General features: G+C 42.2%; 1 pseudogene; it reads right to left on the bottom strand.

Moving 5' to 3' along the window:
- Window positions 1-822: 822 nt before the first annotated feature.
- Window positions 823-5,265, bottom strand: LOC118829613 (annotated as a pseudogene).
- Window positions 5,266-16,617: the final 11,352 nt, after the last annotated feature.

Raw genomic sequence — 16,617 nt, 5'->3', positions numbered from 1 at the left:
CCTTCCTCTGCAAGGAGGATCTGGGAGTAAGCCTCAAAAAGGAACAAAGTAAGACAGGAAAAAATAAACACAAAAAGGTACCTGAGGTTTTCCCATTCCCTAGCGCTGAGAGAATTGAGAAAACTGGGGGCGCACTTCCAGAGAGGGCATCTGTCCTTGTCTGCTATGCTTCAGAAGGTGTGCCCAGGTCCATGGCCTTGAACATAAACCACTGGACCGAGAACCTGAGAGCATCAGACTGAGTCCAAGACAGCGAGCAGCTGTCTGATCTACTGGGGACCTGAGGAGTCAGGCCCGAAAACACCTCCAAAATGCTTGGAGAGTGAGAAGGGGTTTGGGTTAGGGAGAGGCTTACCTTCCAGTCTTGGCTGGAGAAGAACTTGAGATGAGCAGTATTCCCAGTCTCAGGGAACCAAAATGAAGAGGTTAAAGGAACCAAAACTGAAGAGGTTTAAGTAAAAAATGATGATTGTTAGGGGAACTACAGGTTTCTAGGGGTGCTCGAGACCCCAAAATACCGACACGCCGGGTCCTGCCGAAAGAATTCGACTCAAGCCTTCTCAGCCAAGGTAAAAGAGAAAGTTTATTAGGGATTCAGCATAATGGGTTGTCTTAAGAAATCCCACCCTTTGCGACGCCTGTTTTCACAAGCGGGCCAGATTCAATCTGAGCTGAGCTAGATGGAATCTGAGCTAGATTGAAACTGAGCCTTCCCATAATTCTTTACCCCAAATTTGTTTGCCATGAATCTCCCAATTCTGATTCTTCCATATAGGCATCCACATAGCTAACCCATTAGCTACCACCCATGAGTCAGTAAATTTATGACACTGCCCTCCTTTCTCTGTCTTGATGGTTTGATGTACTGCCATTGTGAACCCCAGGAGCTTGTGGGTGAACTCTAGGTGCTTTGGGGTATACCCCAGGAGCCTGAGGGTGAACCCCAGGTGCTTGGGGATGTACTTCTGGAGCCTGAGGGTGAACCCCAGGAACTGAGGGATGTACCCCAGGAGCAGGAAGGTGAACCCCAGGAGTAGGGGGATGAACTCCAGGTGCAGGAGGGGGCATCTGAGGAGGCCCAGGAGGGCCTGGGGGTGCAGGCCCACTGGGAGGCATGGGTGGCAGAGGCATGCCACCTGGAGGTGGTGGCAGCAAGGACTCTGGCAGAGGTGGTCGAGGTGGCAAGCCATTCATCAGTGAGGGTGGGGGCCGCTTCACTCCAGGAGGCCCAGCAGGGAGGGCTAGAGGAGCAGGTGGCTTCTCCATCTTAAAATGGAACTAGAGAAAAAACTGCTTGGGTTCTCTGTTCCAGTGGGTCCAAAACTTCCCCTCAGCTTTGTCAATCTCTCTACTTGGCACCTTGAAAGCAATGGTTTCATAGGGCTCAGCTGCCATCAAAAGATACTGCCAGCGTCTGTCTGGGGGTTCAATCCTCTGCTTGTACGCACACATGAACCGGTGGTGTGGCATGATGCTCTCAGCCATTTCAGGATAGTCAATCTGGAAGAGGAGGCTCTGCTGGCCCACCCCTTGAAGGGCCAACCTCCACTTTCCAAACGGTTTTTCATTTGCCTCAGTTTGCCACAGATTCATGTAGAGCAGAAACTCCACTTTTGCCTGCTCTCAACCTATTCTGACTATACCACTTCCATTTGATTATGCTCACCTCTTGTGCATGTCCAATTCTGTGGGAAGCTGGGGTACTCATTACCCAAGTCATAATTGGAATTCCAGGCCTTAATACCACTTCATGACCCAGAATCAGTTGCTCAGTTTCTACCAAAGCCCAATATGCAGCTAACAGCTGCTTCTCAAAGGGTATATGTTGCATTCTGCATGAAGGTATTTTCCTTGACCAAAATCCTAAAGGTACACTTTGGCTTCGTTGCTTTTGCCACAAACTCCAATTCGCATAGTCATCTTGCACAGTCACTTGTAATTCCACTGGCCCATTTTGCACAGGCCATAAATCCGGGGCTAATTGTATAGCAGCCTTTGCTTCCTCAAAAGCTCTACTTTGTTAAGTCCCCAACCAAATTTGTATTTCTTCCTGGTGACTTTATACAAGGGTTTCAAAATCTGTCCCAAGTGTGGGATGTGGTGTCTCCAATAACCAAATAGCCCTATGAACTTTTGGGTAGGGGCGGGAAAATCCTGGATTTTTTGTTGAGCTTGTGGAGGAATTTCTCGCAGTCCTTTGTTCTACTGTATCCCCCAAAATTTTACAGTTTGATCTGGCTCTTGAACCTTTGCAGGGTTAATTTCCCATCCTTTGCTTTTCATATGGTCAATTAACAGTGTCAAACTTTTCTCCACTTCTTTTATATTTTCTCCCTGTATCATGATGTCATCTATGTAGTGGGTTATCTATGTAGTGGGTAAGCTGTACACCAGGAAACTTTAATTCGTCTAAATGCTCAGCTACAATCCTGTGGCAAATAGTAGGGCTATGAAGATATCCTTGTGGCAGGCATGTAAATGTATACTGTTAGCCTTGCCAAGTAAAAGCAAACTGGTCCCATTGCTTGGGGTCTATTGGGATCGTAAAGAAGGCATTGGCCAAATCAATAACTGCATACCAAGTCCCTTCATGTTTCTGTATTCTCTCTATTAAAGTACAGTGTCTGGAACAGCAGCATACAGGGAGGAGTCACTTTGTTCAGCTGTCTATATTCTACTGTCATCCTCCGTGTTCCATCTGGCTTTTGAACTGGCCAGACAGGGTTGTTCCATTGAGTAGCTGTAGGGACTAACACTCCCGCGTCAACACATTCTTTTATAGTACTGGCAATTTCATCTTGCCCACTTGGCACACTATATTGCCTCAAAGTAATTACTTCAGAAGGTTTGGGCAAAGTGATTAGATCCATCTTTATTTTCCCCACTAAGACTGCATTAATGCCTATTTTCCTCACAGCAAATTGGTATTTTCCTTCAGGTAAATTCAAAGTCATACCCTTCAATATGTCTATCCCAATGGTGTATTCAGGAATCGGCACAATAATCACAGCATATTCTTTCTTGGGCAACTGTCCAATTTTCATCATCAATTTAACTTGTCTGGCTGGTATTTCAGCCCCTCCTAATCCGGTGATGGTAATAGGAGTTCCATGGCTGAACTTGTCTGGATTTCCATAGATAAGGATGGCTTCTGCCCCAGGTATCTATTAATGCCCTAGTTGCCATACTTAACCCATTTTTCCAATATATAGTCAAGTTAATGTGGGGTCTGCACTCCAGCCTGTGTATTTCCTTAATGTGGGCTGGGGCTTGGCCTATTTCCTAGTATTACCTAACATGTGATTCACTTGGGTGTGAGGGTTCAGGGTCTGTAGTGTCTACAGGAGCAGTTCTTATTTCCCTATTTTGTCTGTTATCAAGTCCTTTATCTCAGTACATTCTGTACAGTTCATTGCTTGGAATGCCATCTATCATTTCAAAGTCTACCCCTGCTCTCAATAGAGCAGTGAACATTTCTTTTCTTGTCACTCTATTTTGGCACCAAATTTGCTGGCTATTCACTCTCCTCTCTCGGGGAGATCTATCCCTTCCCCAGTCTCCTAAGTCACTTAACTGTGAAATCTCATCTATCACCACCAAAAGACAGCTCCCTGTTTCCCCAAGTAACAGAGTCAAAATTAGGTGTTTATAAGCAGGAGGAGCTGTCCTATTTAATTCCTGTAAGGGACTCCCAAGGGATCTTCATAATATGTGTTTGCAGTTCCCGTCATGATAGCAGTCCTCTTTACCTCCTCCTTTAGTTTTATGATACAGTCTCTAAGTGAATGCCAAGGTTTATTCTCAGTGGGCCACATAGAATCAGTAGCATATCTCTTATTACATCCTTCAGCGGCTAACGCCAACAGATTAGTCTTGCCATCACCATCTCTTTGCTGAAGATTTTCCCTAAATGCTTGCTGAACTAGAGGATCATGGCTGATACCTATGAATCTCATACAATCCACCCTATCTACTGATATTCCATCGGCCCCTTGATCACTGAGTCTTACTATCCAAGATATTAATGGTTCTCCCATTCTTTGGGTGAATCTACTCAAAATGTCTGCGATCTCTTGCTGTGAAAAATCTTCCTGAATTTCCCTCGTAACTGAATTGTCACCTTGGATTTCTGTACTCCTCCTTTGTATGTGACGAATGTCTGTCTGAGTATTTGACCATCTCTCATTCTCTATGCGAGGGACATTCTGAACTCTAGTAGTGTTTTGTGCCTCAGCCCCTGACATTGTCTCATTTTCTCTCCACTCCCTTCCCCTGCCACCATGGCAAGGACAAAGCAGGCTGTCAGGCTCTACCTGGGCAAGAGTTGAAATGCACTCTTGGCCTATTTTGTCTCCTGTTGCTTCTAATCACATTAACAGAAAAATTCTCATCTGAGTCAGTAGACTCTTGAGCAACAATTTGTTCTCCTGCTGTCTGAGATACCCCATCTTGCCGTGGCATAGGAGTGCCCCCATTTCTTTCACTTAATCTCGATTTTTCATATACTAGCCAGTAGGCTGATAACACTATCTAGCTTTATCTAGATAGTGATGCCCCTGACTGAATTCTAACCTCTCGTAAACATCTTTCCAAATCCCTAGGATCTCTTCTCTGTAGCCTTGGTTCCCAGTTTTCACAGAGTCCAGCTCTTTTAGCCCATTCCTTTGCTAGGAAGCAATAAAATGGATCCTCCCACCCTGGGATATTCATCTCTTCCTCTGAAGTTCTTCTGCTTCTAAATAGAGATCTTGTACCTAACGATCCCATCCTTGTTGCCAGCTATATCATTAAGGCAGAATTCATGATTTCAAAGAAAATCATGAATGTACCTGAATGGTCCAGAATTGCAGGATATAAGGGATTCTCTAAATAGAAGGCAGAGGGATTAAAGTATTTATTCAAGCTCCAAAATAGCAGACCCACGGACCAGTGTCCCCAGTTTGATATCCTGGAAAGAACCTTCCAAAACCAATATGCCCATCTCACAATAGTGACCAGGAGGTTACAGAAAAATATTATGGCAGCAAGCCAAGCCATACTGGTGCTTCCCCCCAATGCTAGGGACCTCCAGTAAGAAGATTACCCACTGGCCTCAAGCCCTTGCTCAGCACTCTCCAGTCTACAGGAGGGTCAGTCCTGCTTTCAGTAGTGCCTGCTGCTGCTGCCGCCACCACTTCTACTGCCGCCTGCCGCCGCCGCTTCTGCCACTGTCATCGCTTCCACTGCTGCCAACATCACTGCCACTTCTCCTTCTCCTCCCTGCATTACATCTCAATCTCCAAGCTATGTTCTCTCCTTTTATATAGTTGCCAGACATCATCCTGTTGACTAGAATGTCATCTGAGTGACCAGAACTCAGGCGCCTACCATTGGCTCCAGTCTTAGCCACTCTCCCTAGGACCCTGAGAGCCCCCCTTGAAGCCTATTCAAATGCGTGGGAAAGATCTTCTCATTTACTGATTGCCTTTACACTATTATAGTGGGTAGAGTCTTAGACTTGGAATCAAGCAGACCTGAACTTGACAATAGTCGGGGGAACCTTCACAAGTCGCTTAACCTACTTGAGACTCAATTCCCTCATCTATAAAACAAGAATATACCATCTATTTCACAAAGTTGTTACATAGATCAAATAAGATAACATATAAAGTGCTTTGCAAACCTTAAAGCACTATATAAAGCTTGGGTTCATTATTATTATTGCTACTAGCAATATACAATACTATTCTGCCCATTCTGCTTCTTATACTATTCTTTTCAAATAAGCTTTATTCTTTCAAAGCATATTCTATTCGTGATTCCTATCACATTAGATCTCAATGGTAGCTCAAATCTGTCCTCTTGCATCATAGTTTTTGGTTCACGTTGGTTATTACCCATAATATCTGCATTTGTACAATGATGCAAGATAATGTGTTTTATTGCTGTCTCTCTTCTGGGACACTGTCTCCCATGAATCACTGGTCCTCTCTTCTACCACTGTGTTTCCTATATCGTAGCCACGACTCTCCATGGTGCCAAGCTTGGCAGTTTGTTATGGGCAATTTCCTTCCTTCCCTTCGAAACCATTCAGTGGCTCCCTATTGACTACTGAATACAGTCCAAATTTAGTCAATAGTCACTATGGACTATGCCTGGAATACCCATCTTCCATCCACCTCAAAACTGTTCTATTATTCAAGACAAAGCTCAAATGCTACATCCTCTATGAAATCTCTTTGGATTCCTCCAGTAAAAAAAGGAACCTTCCTTTATTGGTTGGCATTGTTTACCTATTTTATTCACTAATCCAACTTCATATTATGGTTATTTGTGTATGTTATACCCCACTCCTCTTCCAATGGATTATAAGCTCTGTGAGGGTGAGCACTCTTAATGGTATTTTTCACCTCTCCTCTTCCACCAGCCTCCAATGCTTTATAAGGTACAAAGCAGGTGTCTTGTAAGTGTTTGCTGAACTGGACTGAATAGAATTGAAGCCTCTCCTGGCTTTGCCTACCTGCCAAATCTGTAAATAAGGACTATTCTACATGCAGGTGAATAGGAGTGGTATAATCAGAATATACTAGAAAATGTAATGTGCTAGCTCTCTGGGAGAAAACGTACATATGACATACTTTTTAAGTTTAGTCAGCATTATTAACATTTTCTCCATCACTTTCTTAAATAATCAACAAAAAATTAAATTAAGCCCTAATTTGTAGCTTTGCTGAGGTGTAAATCTGATATTACGTTCAGCGGCCAGTTTGACCTGGCTCCAGCACACCCCAGGTATATATAAGCCGCAGTAGGGCTTTGAGATCCAAGGGAGAGGGCTTTATTCTGTGATGTCCTCTTTACATTATTCAGGTCTGTTATAACATATTGCTTTGGATGTAGTCTGGCCTGGAATGTATTTCCATTTCATAACTGTGACCAGGGAGTCAGCCTACTCTCCTATTTGCATGACTCCACTCTAGTTCATGCAAATCACTGTGAATCCCTTTTTATGGTACCAGATGCTTAAGGTCCTTAGGGACTTGGAGATCTTGGCAGAAGCTCAACAATCTAAAGTATTTGCCTTACTGAAGAAATAAATAATCACTGTATTGGTTCAGATATAGACCACCCTGGATAGGAGCCACTGTCCTAAAATCTCTTTCAAAGGAGAAAATATGCATACACACACACACACACACACACACACACACACACACACACCCTGAAAAGTAACTCTGATCATGGGCCATGTGTAAGTTTTATAAAAACCAGGATTGGGTATTGGAGGTGAGCAATGTGGCTTGTATTCATACCAAAATAGTAATATGAAGGGAATGTTGCCAAGGTCTGGTGCAAAACAGAGTAGTAGGTGGCATTACAAACAAATCAGTTCCTTTTTTGCCCTGGCTATATTCTGATCCTTGGGGCTAGATTTGATGATGGGGATAATAATAATTGACCTTGTAAATGAGAACCATCTTATTTGCTGATGATCTAGCTCTTCTTTGGGAACTAAAGGGCAGTCAGAATGACTTTGGTGTATTTGAATTGGGAACAGAGAAAGATGAAATTAAGTAGGTTAGGAAGTAGGTCATGTTTGTCCTGGGTACCCTTCTATTCTCTGGTCATTCATATCTCCTCTCCTGACCCTCTTTCATTCTTGTGCCTTTCCTCCGCTGATAATTTCCAATTTATCCTGTTTATAGTTTGTTGATACAATGTTGTTTGCACATTACCCCCCTTCCCCACTTTAGACCATGAGCTCCTTGAGAAGAGGGACTGTCTTTTGCCTTTCTTTGTATTCACACTGCTGAGCACAGACACACAGTGGCTCTTTAATAAATGTTTATTGACTAAGTGACTGGCCGTTGGAAACTGTCTCCTTACATTAAATAGAGCCCCCTTATTAAGCATTCTGCTCCATAGGAAGTAAAAAGGAAATCCCTTCTCCTATTCTGAATCCTCCAATCCTATAGTAACCCAAATATTTTGAAACATAGATACCAAGCTGTGTCACTCATCCTCAAGCCGCTCCTGGATGAAACTGTATACACATAGAAAAGAAAAGGGAACAAACAGGGCAATGGAATAGTTAGGGTCCCAGTATAGGACCCCCATAATGGGACCCCAGCAATAGTTATAAGCAACAGAAAAAAGTATGTTCTTTCTTCATTGCCATTGGCTGAATGAGCGGATTATCAACATCACAGTAGGCAATAGTGATTTAAATTGTTTGTTAAGCTGCAGTTCTCTGACCTGACGTTGATGGACAGCTGTGCTTATTAGTGAAAAAAGGTATAGAAATCCAAGAGATTCCACATAAATACATGACTCCCTATACCCCAAGCCCCCAACCTTATCCCTTCCACTGATTCAGCAATAAGAAGGTGCCAGGCTACCAACTGAGGAAGCAAAATATGCATTGTTATTTCAGAAGTGCTGAAGCAAAAAGATAGGAAATCCACTGCTTGCAGCTTTGTACCTCTTCTGTTACGCTATAAGTCAAAGGTGGTAAGCTCACCAACAGCCTGAGCTGGAACTAGATTGAGGTGTAACTGGGAAATGCTTGACAAAATAAATAAAAATTAAAAATACAATGCATTTGTTGTTGAGTTGCTTTTCACTTGTGTCCAGTGCTTTGTGACTCCATTTGTTATTTTCTTGGCAGAGATACTACAGTGGTTTGCCATTTCTTTCTCCAGCTCGTTTTACAGATGTGGAAGTTGAGGCAAACAGGGTTAAATGACTTGCCCAGGGTCACATAGCTAGTAAGTGTCTGTGGCCACATTTGACCTCAGGAAGTTGAATCTTCCTGACTCCAGGCCTTGTGCTCTATCCACTGTGCCATCTAGAAGCCCACAATACAACATAGGTAAATGTTAATTCGTGGTTTTCTAAGCCAATATGTGGCTGACAAGGATCTGTTTCTATTTGAGTTTGGCACCATTGCCACAAGTTACTGAGTTAGAAGGTTTGGGGTTGTGTATTTCTAGCTCAGAAGTAGGTATCCCTCAAAGGAGAACTGCCCCTCCAAGCTCCAGTACAGTTGTGGAGTAAAACCAATGTATTTTCTGTGGGTTTTTTTTATCTTTACTGATATTTTTTCACATTTATTTATTTTTAATTTATGGTATTAAACAAATATTTCCATAACATACTATAATAAAAGAGATGATTGCACATGAAAGCACAAATCTATTATATACAACTTGCTATTCCTTTTAAATATATAATAATTATATAAATTTCTTTTTTTCCCTTTTTTAAAAATAAGATAATGGAATTCTAGATTTAGAGCTGAAAGGGAGGCAGTGGGATAGTGAACACTGGACTTGGACTGAAAGTTTGAGTTTAAATCTTTGTTCTTTTTCTTACTAGTTTCATAACTGTTCAGCCTTGGTGCCCTCACTTGTAAAGCAGAGAAAATAACCTACAACTCAGGGTTGTTGTGAGGAGAGAATTTTTAAAATCATAAAGCATTATAGAAATATAAGTTACTATTTCATCTAGGCCAACCTCCTACTTTACAAGGTCCCATAGACAGAAAGCATGGGCAGCTAGTTGGCACAGTGGATGGGGTGCCAAGCCTGGAGTCAGGAAGACTCATCATCTTCCTGACTCTAAGCTGTTGACTCTTTTCATGATTTTCTTGCATTACTCTCATTTCTTTTCCCAATTTTTCCTCTATCTCTCTGGTTTTATTTTTTTAAATTCTTTTTGAGCTCTTCCAGGGCCTGTGACCAATTCACATTTCTCTTTGAGGCTTTAGATGTAACAGTTTTAATTTTGTTTTCTTCTGAGTTTGTTTTGATCTTCCCTGTCACCATAGTAACTTTCTATGGTCAGGATCTTTTTTGTTGTTGTTTGCTCATTTTTCTAGCCTATTTCTTGACTTTTAACTCTATGCTAAAGTGGGGCTTTGCCTCTGGGGTGGAGGGGGTGCTGTTCCAAGGTTCAGATTTTTTAGTTTCTGATTCTTCCAAGGTGATATGCGCTAAGGAGAGGTGTGTTTACTATTCTCCTGGCCTTTGTCCTGGTCTGTGAGTGACCACAAGCACTCTTTTCAGCCCTGGAACTGTGACCAGGGTTCCCATTCCCCTGCAGTTATAAGCTCTGGTGTGCTAGTATCCCTCCTCGCTCCTTGAACTGAGACCCAAGACTGTGACCCAGATTTGAGTATGGGCAATGCAACAGACTCCAGCCCTCCATACCAGCAAAGGGAGCCCATAATCTTCTTCTGACCCCCTTACCACCTGTGGGGTGGGAGCTCCAGAAACTATGACTGCTGCCATTGATTCAGTCACCCCTGAGGCCCACTTCTGGTTTCTTGGAACTGGGTCTGAGTTGGCATGATCTGAGCTAGACTGTATTCCACTCTCACCCTGGTGTGACAGACCTTTCCTGCTAACTTTCTAAGTTGTCTTGGATTAGAAAATTGTTTCATCCTGTCCTTTTGTGGGTTCTGCTGCTCCAGAATTTGTTTTGAGACATTATTTAAAGTTGTTTGGAGGGGAACCTGGCAGAGCCCAGGTGAGTCCCCACCTTTTCCCTGCCATCTTTTTTCCTCTGTAAACTTTAAGATTTCTTCCCATTGTAAATCTTATGAGTATTCTTCCTTTGGTTCTCACATATTCTAATCTAGAGACTCCTGAAGACACAAAGGAATGTAGTGAATTTGTCAGTTTTTCTGCCCAGTCAATAAACATTTATTAAGCATCTACTATGTTCCAGGCACTGTGCTAAACTCTGGGGATACAAAGAAAAGTGGAAACAGTTTATGCCCCAAAATAAGAGAGACAGCATATAAATAACTAGGGATCTATAAGATACCTATAAAGGAGGTAGAAGGTAATCTGAGAAGAGAAGACACCAGTAGGTGGAGATGGAGTTTTGTGTTCCTAAATGCAAGGCCAGTGCAGCTGTATTATCCAGGGCATGGAGGGAAGTCCAATGTAGGAAGACCGAAAAGGTAGGAAGGGACCAGGTGATGCAGAGGTTTAAATGCAAAACCAAAGAATGTATCACTAACAACAGAATTTCAGATTCCATGACAAGTTGTGGGAGAGATGATATTGGGCAGGGAGACCTTTTCTGCATGTCTGAAATGTGTATAAATAACTAGCCCTTTGATGTTTATAAAAACAGTTTTCTATTTGAGATGGTCATTTGACTCTCACGATTATCCCAGGGGTGAAGAGCTGATCATTTGTCTCTATCCTGGGAAGAGTAGCCCATTATGAGCGGGTACTTCCTGGGCATCAGGTGACAGCTAAGTAAGAGGCCTTGGGCTTTGTAGGGATGGTGGTGATAGGAGGCAGTGCTAAAATGGGGGAGGATGCAATGGGGAAAATGCCATTCTGGGACTCAGGAGTTCTGGGTTCTAGTTCCAACTCTGCTACTGATTGGCTGTGTGACCCTAGACATGTTGATTTCTATCTCTGAGCTTCAGTTTCTTCAACTGAAAAAATATGGGAGTTGGATGCCAGCTCTAACACTATTATTGACCATTTATTCTGGGAGAGGTCCCGCATCGTGGCTTGTGTTAGCAGTGGCTGCTTGATATCCCTCCAGCCAAGATTGTTGTTGTTCAGTCATGTCCGACTCTCTGTGACCCTATTTGTGGTTTTCTTGGCAAAGATACTGTAGGGACTTGCCATTTCCTTCTCCAGCTCATTTTACAGATGAAGAAACTGAGGCGAACAGGGTTAAGTGACTTGCCCAGGGTCACACAGCTAATAAAAGTGTACAGCCAAATTTCGACTCATGATGAGTATTCCTGACTCCAAGCCCACTCTATCCGCTGCACCACCGAGCTACCCTCAAGCCAAGATACTCTTTTAGTATTCCTGGGCAATCAGTTACCCTAGATTACCCCCATGCAGCATATTGCAGTACGAATACTTTTGTCCTTGTCTTTTTTCCTTCTCCAGACACCTGGTGGAGTGCAGTATGTGCTGGCTGTGGATGCAAAGGAGCTAGGTTCCAGTCCTGCCTGTAATTATTACCTCTGTGACTATGGGCAAGTTGCTTAACCTTTTTAGGACTCAGTTTCCTCATTTGTAACACAAAAGGGTTAGACTAGGTAGTCTCTGCGTTCCCTTCAAGCTGTAGATTCTATGACATTCAAAGCTTTTCTTCTTGGTGACCATCTATAATTCTAGAGAAGGGGAAAGGCAACAAGCATTTATTAAGTGCCTATTATGTGCAATGCACTGTGCTAAGCACTTTTACAAATATTGTCTCATTTGAAGAAAAGAGAAACAAGATAGTTTCAGTCCTAAAAAAGCTAAATAGGTTAAAAGCATGTCGTTTTGTTGGAGGATTTCCCCCTTTGGGTTGGGAATTATGTGCTCCATGTCCAAGGGCGACCCCTATTGATGGAATTATGAGTTAGCAGTCTATTCCAGTCCTGATGTGTTAGCTTTCAGTGCTGCTTAATTTGAACCAAAAGGACTGGAATATAGGGTTGCTGGGAGATTTGAGTGGAAAGTAAGGGCATGAGGATGGACTCAGGTGGTCTCAATACAGAAGCTGATCCAGATGAGACTGCATTATTTTAGATCCCCCTGGGGTGGTGCACACAGAGATGATGCCCAGTGGATTTTTTCTAATTGGCATCTGCCTGAAGCATCTATTCCAACTGAGCAAGCGTTGGCAACACTCAGTCTGCTTCCCATCATTGCTCAGTAGGGAGGAAACGTGCTGTGCCTGCAGGGCAAGGAGAGGCAGGAGGTCTCTTAGCGATTGGCCATCAGTCAGTGAATCAGCCCCCCAGCAGGGGAGAAGCACCAGGGGAAGCTGGATTTGAATGCAAGCAGACTCATGCTTGTTGGGACATGCCAGGATTTGGTCATGTCCAGTAGTACATTAGGAAAGAGTGGGATCGTGCAGACTTTGGAAACATGCCAACAGGCTAAAAATAACATAACTGATCTCTCAGTGGGACTGGGGGTGGGGCAGCATGGAATATTAAGGTGTAAGAATGTATGGGTGGAGACAATCTCTCTGGGGAGCTGCTATCAGAGAACATTAAGAGACTTGGAGCAAATAGCTAGATGGAGGTTGTTGTTGCTAGGTTGGTTTATTATTTTTTTTTCAGGATCCCAGGACCAGGATAAACAGCATATTTGACTTAAAAGAAATCATTCAATCAAGCCATACTTATTAAAAGTCTATTCTGTGTGAAACATGGTGTTAGTTACTGGGGTGTGATACAAAATTGAAATAAAACATACTCCCTGCTCTCCAAAGAGCTCATACCTTCACACATTCTAGTCTGGTAGATTTTTACCCTGTAAGAGTTCCTTTTGAGTTACCTAACTTCAGGCAGACTACTTAGCCCTGAAAAGCCTCAGTTTTCTCATCTGTAAAATGGAAAAAATAATTCTTGCTCAGTCACGTCCAACTCTTCATAACCGTATGGGCCACGTTGTACTTAGAATTTTCTTGGCTAAGATACTGGAGTGGCTTGTCATTTCCTTCTCCAGTGTATCAAGGCAAACAGAGATTAAGTGACTTGTCCGGGGTCATACACTAGTAAATGTCTGAGGCCGAGTTTGAACTCAGATCTTTCTGATTCCAGGACCAGTGCTCTATCCACTGATCCATCTAGCTACCTCAGTAATTCTTGTACCACCTTACAAAGGTGTGGTGAGTAAAATTCTATGTAAATAAATGGGAATTGTTACTGTTCTTGAAGGAACAGCATACACAGAGAAAGACCTTATTCCTATGGTATAATGAAAAGAATGCTAGATCTGGAACCAGAGAATCTGGGTTTAAATACCAGCTCTTCAATCACTACTTCTTTGGTTGTCACTTAACCACTCTGGGAGTTTATAGCTTTGTAAGTGTGTATGTGTATGTGGAGGTGGACTAGATGACCAGTGAGGTCTCTTGCAAATCTCTGATCCTTTTCTAAACTTTTCACCTGTATTGTAAAAATCCTTGTAGGAGTTATAGTCGGGAAATATAGTCGGGAAATATAAAGGTAGCATGACTTGGGAAAAGAGCTGGTCTCAGAGCCAGGAAAACCTACGTTCAAGTTCCCACCTCTGACATACTCACTATCTGACCCTAGGGAAGACATTTAACCTCTTTTTCTGGGCAATTTTCTCATACTAAAAGTTGCTGAGAGGGTACTAATCTGCACTAGTAGAGGAAGTTATTCATATGCTGATGTAATCACAAGTTGACTAAGGAAATAATGCCTCCATCAATGCCTACACACACACACACACACACACACACACACACACACACACACACAGAGAACTGTGCTATAGCTGAGGGAGATTCAGTAATAGTAGTATAGAATATATAGAATATAGAATAGAAATAATAAAAATATATATGTGTATGTATATACACACATATATTTTATATGTGTATATATGTGTGTGTATGTGTGTATATGTGTGTGTGAGAGAGAGAGACAAAGTTTGATCAATACCTCTGAATAATTATCAGATTAATTTGGTCTCTTTACTTCATAAAGTGGTTCTAGCAGGTTCACTCAATTAGCTCCAGACCTTCTTTCTTATTGTTTTCAATATCTCATTATATAGTACTTGGGCTCTCCCTCTATTGTCTCTCAATACATAACCAGACTTTCTCTTTTCTTGATCATAAAAAAGTGCTTTGCCATAGGTCAGAATAGACCTAGTTTATAGTCTGGCTGTTATGACCCACTATTGAAAGGGAGGCAGGGATAGAAGGAAGTTAGAGGACCTGGAGGTATGTTGTCCACCAACACACATTTCAGCCAATTCCTAGGGAGTTACCTCAGGCCCACAGAGACTATACCCAGGACTGTGCAGCTAGAAAGTAGTAGATATGTGACTTAAACCCAGGTCTTCCTGACTCCAAACTCCAAACCACACTCACTATTCCAGTGTTGTCAAATTCAAATTGAAACAGGGGTCACTGATGTGCACATAAGGATCCCTGGGGGAGTGTTCCAGGCTGCATGCAGCCTGTAGGTCTGAGTTTGATGCCTCTGCCCATGATACCTTGCCTTTACGTTGGCCATTAATTGATAAAGTTAGCCTGAAAGCTGCCAAATCTGTAATTCACTTTGTGCTCTGTTGGCACGCAGGAGGTTCTTTAATTGGGTTCTAGGTATTGAACTACATCCTAAAGAACAGAGAAGTTCCCTTAAGGAGATTAAAATTTAATAAAGGAAAGGAGAGAGAGAGCAATAGAAAGACAACCAAAATCTCTGTAATTATACCTAACAAAGTACATTAAGGGAAAAGGATGGGTCAAAGAGCCAGTGTGGAGAATGGTATATTTAGAGAAGGTTTCTTGGAGCAAGTGAGCTTCATCCATGTCAAGGGATCCTGAAAGTAACTTAACGGACCCAAGGTGGACTCATTGTAAAGGCCAGTCAGTCCTGGTGTTAGTTCACAGTGTGGCTTGTCATGGTTTTGAGTGTTAAGGGAATATACAGTTTTCTAGTTTTATATGCCTGTTTTTTAACCTATACATTAATTCAATCAATAAACATTTATTGGGTGAAGGGGATTCAAAACATGTTTCAGGGATCATAGGAATAGCTTTAGAGGAGAATTCAAACCAGTAAACAAAAACTCACATTTCTGTATGGTAACTTCAGGTTTACAAATGTTTTTCTGACAATAGTACTCTGAGGTAGGTGGTACAGAATTATTCCCATTCTACAGATGATGACGCTTAGTCTCAGAGAGGTTAAGTGACTTGCCTGCAGTCACATAGCTAGCAAATGTTAGGGTAGGGTTTCTAATCCAGGTCTCTGGATGCTAGAGTTCCACTTTGTTATTCTAAATGCTAAGTAACTGAGTCATGGAAGATAGAGTTGTAAAGGGAATTTAAGTCAGATTATAGAGGTCAAGCTAAGGATTTTGAACTCTATAACGATAATGATTTGGGGGATGGGTGGGTCCAGAATGATGGTTTCATCAGTGCAGAGAACTGGTTTGGAAACTCCTTTGACCTATGCATGCCATTAATTCCTCTCTAATTGTGGCACCTGGAAGCTGAGACTTCCCAAGAGTCATACAGCCAGAGACAGGATTTGAACCCAGGTTTCCTTGGCTCTGGAGGCTGGCCCTATATCTATACTGTCTTTCAGTAATCAGTTAATATGCATTTATTAAGCACCTACTATGGGACAGGTCCTTTGCTAAGCACCGGAGCTCTAAAGAAGGAAATAATTCCTACTAATCAAGGTGAACTTGAAAAGGGAGAGGGAATATATGTATATATATACATATATATATATATGTATATATATATATATATGTGTGTGTGTGTGTGTGTGTGTGTGTGTGTGTGTGTGTATGCCCACATACGACACACATACACATAAATACACTTTATGTATATGAATTACAGAATAAATATAAAGAAAATAAATATAGCCATAGTTAAGTACTACTTTTGTTGTTTAGTCATGTCTAACTCTTTTGTGACCTCATTTGGGGTTTTCTTGGCAAAGATACTGGAGTGGTTTGCCGTTTCTTTCCTCAATTCATTTTGCAGATGAGAAAACTGAGACAAACAGGGTTAATTGACTTGGCCAGAATCATACAACTAGTAAGTGTCTGAGGCCAGATTTGAATTCAGGAAGATGAGTCTTCCTGACCCTAGAGCCAGCAC

The sequence above is a fragment of the Trichosurus vulpecula genome, chromosome 8, assembly GCF_011100635.1.
Source record: "Trichosurus vulpecula isolate mTriVul1 chromosome 8, mTriVul1.pri, whole genome shotgun sequence".
In the NCBI taxonomy this organism is placed as follows: domain Eukaryota; kingdom Metazoa; phylum Chordata; class Mammalia; order Diprotodontia; family Phalangeridae; genus Trichosurus; species Trichosurus vulpecula.
The sequence above is the reverse complement of the archived record's forward strand: the minus strand, read 5'-3'. Positions and strand labels throughout refer to the sequence as shown.